The sequence below is a fragment of the Salmo salar genome, chromosome 04 (genome assembly GCF_965601325.2).
Source record: "Salmo salar chromosome 04, fSalSal1, whole genome shotgun sequence".
Taxonomy (NCBI): domain Eukaryota; kingdom Metazoa; phylum Chordata; class Actinopteri; order Salmoniformes; family Salmonidae; genus Salmo; species Salmo salar.
The window spans coordinates 1,787,573-1,797,500 of NC_138294.1; the positions used below are offsets into that span (position 1 = coordinate 1,787,573).

General features: G+C 46.8%; 1 protein-coding gene across 1 annotated transcript in view; it reads right to left on the reverse strand.

Annotated features, from left to right (window-relative positions):
* Window positions 1-9,004: 9,004 nt before the first annotated feature.
* The window catches only part of LOC106593694 (serine protease HTRA3), a 28,305-nt gene continuing 27,381 nt past the window's right edge, over window positions 9,005-9,928 (reverse strand). The window contains exon 11 of the mRNA XM_082973982.1: window positions 9,005-9,928. This exon is cut by the window's right edge and continues 1,267 nt beyond it. The gene's annotated coding sequence lies outside the window, so the exon portion shown is untranslated.

The following is a 9,928-nucleotide window of genomic DNA, read 5'->3' on the forward strand; positions in this document are numbered from 1 at the left end:
TGGGGTTAATACCCCTATGATAAGTACCCTGGGATCTGTAGGTGACCACAGAGAGTCAGGACTCTGGGGTTAATACCCCTATGATAAGTACCCTGGGATCTGAGGTGACCACAGAGAGTCAGGACGCTGGGGTTAATACCCCTATGATAAGTACCCTGGGATCTGTAGTGACCACAGAGAGTCAGGACTCTGGGGTTAATACCCCTATGATAAGTACCCTGGGATCTGTAGTGACCACAGAGAGTCAGGACTCTGGGGTTAATACCCCTATGATAAGTACCCTGGGATCTGTAGTGACCACAGAGAGTCAGGACTCTGGGGTTAATACCCCTATGATAAGTACCCTGGGATCTGTAGTGACCACAGAGAGACAGGACACCAGGGTTAATACCCCTATGATAAGTACCCTGGGATCTGTAGTGACCACAGAGAGTCAGGACTCTGGGGTTAATACCCCTATGATAAGTACCCTGGGATCTGTAGTGACCACAGAGAGTCAGGACTCTGGGGTTAATACCCCTATGATAAGTACCCTGGGTTCTGTAGTGACCACAGAGAGTCAGGACTCTGGGGTTAATACCCCTATGATAAGTACCCTGGGATCTGTAGGTGACCACAGAGAGACAGGGACTCCTGGGTTAATACCCCTATGATAAGTACCCTGGGATCTGTAGTGACCACAGAGAGACAGGACTCCTGGGTTAATACCCCTATGATAAGTACCCTGGGATCTGTAGTGACCACAGAGAGTCAGGACTCTGGGGTTAATACCCCTATGATAAGTACCCTGGGTTCTGTAGTGACCACAGAGAGTCAGGACTCTGGGGTTAATACCCCTATGATAAGTACCCTGGGATCTGTAGTGACCACAGAGAGTCAGGACTCTGGGGTTAATACCCCTATGATAAGTACCCTGGGATCTGTAGTGACCACAGAGAGTCAGGACTCTGGGGTTAATACCCCTATGATAAGTACCCTGGGATCTGAGGTGACCACAGAGAGTCAGGACTCTGGGGTTAATACCCCTATGATAAGTACCCTGGGTTCTGTAGTGACCACAGAGAGTCAGGACTCTGGGGTTAATACCCCTATGATAAGTACCCTGGGATCTGAGGTGACCACAGAGAGTCAGGACTCTGGGGTTAATACCCCAATGAAAAGTACCCTGGGATCTGTAGTGACCACAGAGAGACAGGACTCCTGGGTTAATACCCCTATGATAAGTACCCTGGGATCTGTAGTGACCACAGAGAGTCAGGACTCCTGGGGTTAATACCCCTATGATAAGTACCCTGGGATCTGTAGTGACCACAGAGAGACAGGACTCCGGGGTTAATACCCCTATGATAAGTACCCTGGGATCTGTAGTGACCACAGAGAGTCAGGACTCCGGGGTTAATACCCCTATGATAAGTACCCTGGGATCTGTAGGTGACCACAGAGAGTCAGGGACTCCTGGGTTAATACCCCTATGATAAGTACCCTGGGATCTGTAGGTGACCACAGAGAGACAGGACTCCGGAGTTAATACCCCTATGATAAGTACCCTGGGATCTCTAGTGACCACAGAGCGACAGGACTCCTGGGTTAATACCCCTATGATAAGTACCCTGGGATCTGTAGTGACCACAGAGAGTCAGGACTCTGGGGTTAATACCCCTATGATAAGTACCCTGGGATCTGTAGTGACCACAGAGAGTCAGGACTCTGGGGTTAATACCCCTATGATAAGTACCCTGGGATCTGAGGTGACCACAGAGAGTCAGGACTCTGGGGTTAATACCCCTATGATAAGTACCCTGGGTTCTGTAGTGACCACAGAGAGTCAGGACTCTGGGGTTAATACCCCTATGATAAGTACCCTGGGATCTGAGGTGACCACAGAGAGTCAGGACTCTGGGGTTAATACCCCAATGAAAAGTACCCTGGGATCTGTAGTGACCACAGAGAGACAGGACTCCTGGGTTAATACCCCTATGATAAGTACCCTGGGATCTGTAGTGACCACAGAGAGTCAGGACTCCTGGGTTAATACCCCTATGATAAGTACCCTGGGATCTGTAGTGACCACAGAGAGACAGGACTCCGGGGTTAATACCCCTATGATAAGTACCCTGGGATCTGTAGTGACCACAGAGAGACAGGACTCCGGGGTTAATACCCCTATGATAAGTACCCTGGGATCTGAGGTGACCACAGAGAGTAGGGACTCCTGGGTTAATACCCCTATGATAAGTACCCTGGGATCTGAGGTGACCACAGAGAGACAGGACTCCGGGGTTAATACCCCTATGATAAGTACCCTGGGATCTCTAGTGACCACAGAGCGACAGGACTCCTGGGTTAATACCCCTATGATAAGTACCCTGGGATCTGTAGTGACCACAGAGAGTCAGGACTCCTGGGTTAATACCCCTATGATAAGTACCCTGGGATCTGTAGTGACCACAGAGAGACAGGACTCCTGGGTTAATACCCCTATGATAAGTACCCTGGGATCTGTAGTGACCACAGAGAGTCAGGACTCCTGGGTTAATACCCCTATGATAAGTACCCTGGGATCTGTAGTGACCACAGAGAGACAGGACTCCTGTTTAACGTCTCATCCAAAAGACAACATCCTACACAGGAATATACATATTTTTTAGACCAGAGGAAAGAGTGGCTCCTACTTGCCCTCCAACACCACTTCAGCAGCATCTGGTCTCCCATCCAGGGACTGACCAGGACCAACCCTGCTTAGCTTCAGAATCAAGCCAGCAGTGGGAAGCAGGGTGCTATGCTGCTGACATAGACTGATATCCAAACAGTATTATCTCAATGAGCGTGAGCATTCTAACTAACAACTGCTGCATCCAGTAACCCTCTAACCCTAACCCTCTACAGTGTAACCCTCTACACTGTAACCCTCTACACTGTAACCCTCTACACTGTAACCCTCTACACTGTAACCCTCTACACTGTAACCCTCTACACTGTAACCCTCTACACTGTAACCCTCTACAGTGTAACCCTCTACAGTGTAACCCGCTACACTATTACCCTCTACACTGTAACCCTCAACACTGTAACCCTCTACACTGTAACCCTCTACACTGTAACCCTCAACACTGTAACCCTCTACACTGTTACCCTCTACACTGTAACCCTCTACACTGTAACCCTCAACACTGTAACCCTCTACACTGTAACCCTCTACACTGTAACCCTCAACACTGTAACCCTCTACACTGTAACCCTAACCCTCTACACTGTAACCCTCTACACTGTAACCCTCTACACTGTAACCCTCTACACTGTAACCCTCTACACTGTAACCCTCTACACTGTAACCCTCAACACTGTAACCCTCTACACTGTTACCCTCTACACTGTAACCCTCTACACTGTAACCCTCTACACTGTAACCCTCTACACTGTAACCCTCTACACTGTAACCCTCTACACTGTAACCCTCTACACTGTAACCCTCTACACTGTAACCCTGTACACTGTTACCCTCTACACTGTAACCCTCTACACTGTAACCCTCTACACTGTTACCCTCAACACTGTAACCCTCTACACTGTAACCCTCTACACTGTTACCCTCAACACTGTAACCCTCTACACTGTAACCCTCCACTGTACCCTCACACTGTAACCCTCTACACTGTTACCCTCAACACTGTAACCCTCTACACTGTAACCCTCTACACTGTAACCCTCTACACGTGTAACCCTCTACACTGTAACCCTCTACACTGTAACCCTCTACACTGTAACCCTCTACACTGTTACCCTCAACACTGTAACCCTCTACACTGTAACCCTAACCTTATACAGTGTAACCCTCTACACTGTAACCCTCTACACTGTAACCCTCTACACTGTTACCCTCTACACTGTAACCCTCTACACTGTAACCCTCTACACTGTAACCCTCTACACTGTTACCCTCTACACTGTAACCCTAACCTATACACTGTAACCCTCTACACTGTAACCCTCTACACTGTAACCCTCTACACTGTAACCCTCTACACTGTTACCCTCAACACTGTTAACCCCTCTACAGCTGTAACCCTCACCGTTATACACTGTTACCCTCTACACTGTAACCCTCTACACTGTAACCCTCTACACTGTTACCCTCAACACTGTAACCCTCTACACTGTAACCCTCTACACTGTTACCCTCAACGACCTAACCTGTAACCCTCTACACTGTAACCCTCTACACTGTAACCCTCTACACTGTAACCCTCTACACTGTAACCCTCTACACTGTAACCCTCTACACTGTTACCCTCAACACTGTAACCCTCTACACTGTTACCCTCAACACTGTAACCCTCTACACTGTTACCCTCAACACTGTTACCCTCTACAGTGTAACCCTAACCCTATACACTGTAACCCTCTACACTGTAACCCTCTACACTGTAACCCTCTACACTGTAACCCTCTACACTGTTACCCTCAACACTGTAACCCTATACACTGTTACCCTCTACACTGTAACCCTCTACACTGTAACCCTCTACACTGTAACCCTCTATACTGTAGCCCTCTACACTGTTACCCTCTACACTGTTACCCTCTAACCATAACCCTCACACTGTTACCCTCAACACTGTTACCCTCTACACTGTTACCCTCTACACTGTTACCCTCTACACTGTAACCCTCTACACTGTAACCCTCTACACTGTAGCCCTCTACACTGTAACCCTCTACACTGTTACCCTCTACACTGTTACCCTCAACACTGTAACCCTCTACACTGTAACCCTCTACACTGTTACCCTCAACACTGTAACCCTCAACACTGTAACCCTCTACACTCTAACCGTAACCCTCTACACTCGAACCTTAACCCTCTACACTGTCCTAACCCTCAACACCTGTAACCCTCTACACCTGTAACCCTCTACACTGTAACCCTCTACACTGTTACCCTCTAACACTGTAACCCTCTATACTCGAACCTTAACCCTCTACACTCTAACCTTAACCCTCTACACTCTAACCTTAACCCTCTACACTCTAACCTTAACCCTCTAAACTCTAACCTTAACCCTCTACACTCTAACCTTAACCCTCTACACTCTAACCTTAACCCTCTCCACTCTAACCTTAACCCTCTAAACTCTAACCTTAACCCTCTACACTCTAACCTTAACCCTCTAAACTCTAACCTTAACCCTCTACACTCTAACCTTAACCCTCTATACTCTAACCTTAACCCTCTACACTCTAACCTTAACCCTCTACACTCTAACCTTAACCCTCTACACCGTAACCCTAACCCTCTACACTCTAACCTTAACCCTCTACACTCTAACCTTCACCCTCTACACTCTAACCTTAACCCTCTACACTCTAACCTTAACCCTCTACACTCTAACCTTAACCCTCTACACTCTAACCTTAACCCTCTACACTCTAACCTTAACCCTCTACACTCTAACCCTATACAGCATTCATGGAAAAACTTCCCCTCTGTATACTGAACTACATCTCTTCACAATTGTGGCTATTCTCATCTCATGTTTACACAAATTCAATAAAACAAATATAAATAATGGAACACAATATATATATATATATATATATATCTTATGAAATTAGTGTAATCTGATGGCACAGATTACAACTGTATTAATAAACAGCCATTTGAGGACTGAAACCCAGCTGCCACGTCAGGAGGCCAGTCCACAGTCATGGTAAACACTCCCACCTAGTGGCCAGCGCTGGAACTACAGGCTGCATTTAATCTGACAGCGACACTTCTCCAGTTTGACCGCTAGATGGCGCCACACTCATCGTTTTGTAAATTGGAGAACCTCAATTGCGTTTCCTCGCATTCTCTCTCCTAGCCTCCTTCTCAAAACCCATTGTAGTTAGAAGGTCAGCGGTGGTGAACAGAGGGCTCCCAAGTGGTGCAGGGGTCTGAGGCACTGCATCTCAACGCAAGACGCGTCACAACAGTCCCTGGTTCGATTCTAGGCGGTATCATATCCGGCTGTGATTGGGTGTCCCACAGGGTGGCGCACAATTGGTCCGGGGTAGGCTGTCATTGTAAATAAGAATTTGTTCTGTACTGACTTGCCTAGTTAAATAAAAGTTACCTTTTTTTTTCATACTGTGATCTTCTCATTCATTGGGTTTTGAAAATGGAAGCGAAGCGAGATGTTGGGAGGAATCATGGAACTGCAACTGAGATTCAGATATTTTGAAACACATTGCAAGACATGGTGGAGGCGTGGAGGTCTCTCTTTATGAGGCGGTTAGACCCACCACCCTAGAATAGACTAGAGTACACACACACACACACACACACACACACACACCACCCACCCACCCACCCACCCACACCCACCCACGCACGCACGCACGCACGCACACGCACACGCACACACTAGAGTCACCAGGTGTAGTGCTATGAGAATATGTCTTGGCAAGAAAATCACAGACACGGTCAGCGGGACACAGACACACAAACACACAAACACACACACACACACACACACACGCACGCACGCACGCACACACACACACACACACACACACGCACACAGAGAGAGGTCAGAGGAGCTCTCTCTCTCTCTCTCCATCTATCTATAGAGGTAGGTGTTCAGTTGTGCTGCCCAGTCTGGTGTCTGGGTGATGTTGACAGACGGTCTCCTCACAGCATGGACCAGACTGGTAGGAGCATCATGATGCAACACACACACACACACACACACACACACACACACACACACACACACACACACACACACACACACACACACACACACACACACACACACACACACACACACACACACACACACACACACACACACCTACTCTCTGTTCAACAGGGACAGTCTCATCAAGATCAGGAGCTGTGTGTGTGTGTGTGTGTGTGTGTGTGTGGGTTAAGACTTGAGTGCAGAGTCTTTGGTTTGTTTAGCTTGAGAAAAGGTCTGCCAAGAAAAAGAGAGGAGTGTGTGTGTGTGAGACAGAGACAGACAGAGAGAGAGAGTGGGGGAGAGGGAGAGGGGGAAGGGAGACAGAGAGAGAGAGAGATAGAGAAAGAGAGAGAGAGAAAGAGAGAGATAGAGAAAGAGAGAGTGGGGGAGAGAGAGAGAAAAATGTCAACTCAGATGTGCAGATGTGGAACAGCTGTTGGTCACACACCGCTAACCAAACAAGTCTCTTGCTGAACTAAAGGACATCTACAACTGAACTAATTACATCTACAACTGAACTATACATCTACAACTGAACTATATTACATCTACAACTGAACTATATTACATCTCCAACTGAACTAAATTATATCTACAACTGAACTATATTACATCTACAACTGAACTATATTACATCTACAACTGAACTAAAGGACGTTTACATCCAAAATAAAACATTTTTAGATTTTCCCAGACCTCAAAAGTGGTCTCTTTTTGTGGCTTAAACATTGCTGTAGACTTTAAACATCCAATTTTGTTGTTTTACTATTAAAAAATGTGTGACTTTGAATGCGGAAACTTGTGCTGACATTGCTTCCAGAGGCAGTTTGGAACTCGGTAGTGAGTGTTGCAACCGAAGACAGACGATTTTAAGCGCTTCAGCACTTGGCAGTCCCGTTCTGTGAGCTTGTGTGGCCTACCACTTCTCAGAGGAGCCGTTGTTGCTCCTAGACATTTCCACTTCACAATAACAGCACTTACAGTTGACCAGGGCAGCTCTAGCAGGGCAGATATTTGACAAACTGACGTATTGGAAACGTGGCATCATATGTCACTGCCATGTTGAATATCACTGAGCTCTTCAGTAAGACCATGTTTTTTTACCATTGTTTAACTAGGCAAGTCAAATTCTTATTTACAATGATGGCCTACGAACAGTGGGTTAACTGCCTTGTTCAGGGGCAGAACGACAGATTTGAACCTTGTCAGCTCAGGGATTCAATCTAGCAACCTTTCAGTTACTAGTCCAACGCTCTAACCACTAGGCTACCAGCTCTAACCACTAGGCTACCTGCTCTAACCACTAGACTACCTGCTCTAACCACTAGGCTACCTGCTCTAACCACTAGGCTACCTGCTCTACCCACTAGGCTACCTGCTCTACCCACTAGGCTACCTGCTCTAACCACTAGGCTACCTGCTCTAACCACTAGGCTACCTGCTCTACCCACTAGGCTACCTGCTCTACCCACTAGGCTACCTGCTCTAACCACTAGACTACCTGCTCTAACCACTAGACTACCTGCCGCCACTGTCCACCTGCCAACCTGTTGCTTCCTGCTGGAGATTGCACTGGCTGTGTGCTCAACTCTCTGCTATACCCTCTGCTACCAGCTGTACCCGCTGACTGCGTGCTCTAACCACTGGCTACCTGCTCTAACCACTAGGCTCCTGCTCTAACCACTGCTCCTGCCGCCAGTCCACTGCCAATGTTTTCTATGGAGTTGCATGGCTGTGTGCTCATTTATCCCTCTGTACAGTGCAGTGATGGTGTTAAACCTCTGTGTGTAGTCAGTCCTCTGTACAGTGCGGTGATGGTGTTAAACCTCTGTGTGTAGTCAGTCCTCTGTACAATGTAGTGATGGTGTTAAACCTCTGTGTGTAGTCAGTCCTCTGTACAGTGTAGTGATGGTGTTAAACCTCTGTGTGTAGTCAGTCCTCTGTACAATGTAGTGATGGTGTTAAACCTCTGTGTGTAGTCAGTCCTCTGTACAGTGTAGTGATGGTGTTAAACCTCTGTGTGTAGTCAGTCCTCTGTACAATGTAGTGATGGTGTTAAACCTCTGTGTGTAGTCAGTCCTCTGTACAGTGTAGTGATGGTGTTAAACCTCTGTGTGTAGTCAGTCCTCTGTACAGTGTGGTGATGGTGTTAAACCTCTGTGTGTAGTCAGTCCTCTGTACAGTGTAGTGATGGTGTTAAACCTCTGTGTGGATTTACATTGGCATCATATTTATTTACATAAATAATGTGCACTATCACAACGTAGGAATAAATCCGTCAGTAGATTTTGAAATATTAACTTTATTTACTCATATTTATTTGGACATACATACAGAATAAAACGGCCTAGCAACCGCCTAGCAACCAGGTTAAACTATGAGGTTTATTGGCAAAAGGCTCATTAAAAAACAAATACTCCTCCTTTATCTCCATCTCTCTCTCTCTCTCTGAAAATATCCATGTCAACTGGCACACTATTCCCTACATAGTGCACAACTTTAGACCAGAGCCTTATGGGAAAGTCCTATGGGTCCTGGTCCAAAGTAGTGCACTACATAAGGAATAGGGCTCTAGTTCACTTTGTAGTGCCCTGGTCCAAAGTAGTGCACTACATAAGGAATAGGACTCTAGTTCACTATGTAGGGTCCTGGTCCAAAGTAGTGCACTACATAAGGAATAGGGCTCTAGTTCACTATGTAGTGCCCTGGTCCAAAGTAGTGCACTACATAAGGAATAGGGCTCTAGTTTGCTGTGTAGGGTCCTGGTTCAAAGTAGTGCACTACATAAGGAATAGGGCTCTAGTTCACTATGTAGTGCCCTGGTCCAAAGTAGTGCACTACATAAGGAATAGGGCTCTAGTTCACTATGTAGTGCCCTGGTACAAAGTAGTGCACTACATAAGGAATAGGGCTCTAGTTTGCTGTGTAGGGTCCTGGTTCAAAGTAGTGCACTACATAAGGAATAGGGCTCTAGTTCACTATGTAGTGCCCTGGTTCAAAGTAGTGCACTACATAAGGAATATGGCTCTAGTTTGCTGTGTAGGGTCCTGGTCCAAAGTAGTGCACTACATAAGGAATAGGGCTCTAGTTCACTTTGTAGTGCCCTGGTCCAAAGTAGTGCACTACATAAGGAATAGGGCTCTAGTTTGCTGTGTAGGGTCCTGGTCCAAAGTAGTGCACTACATAAGGAATAGGGCTCTAGTTCG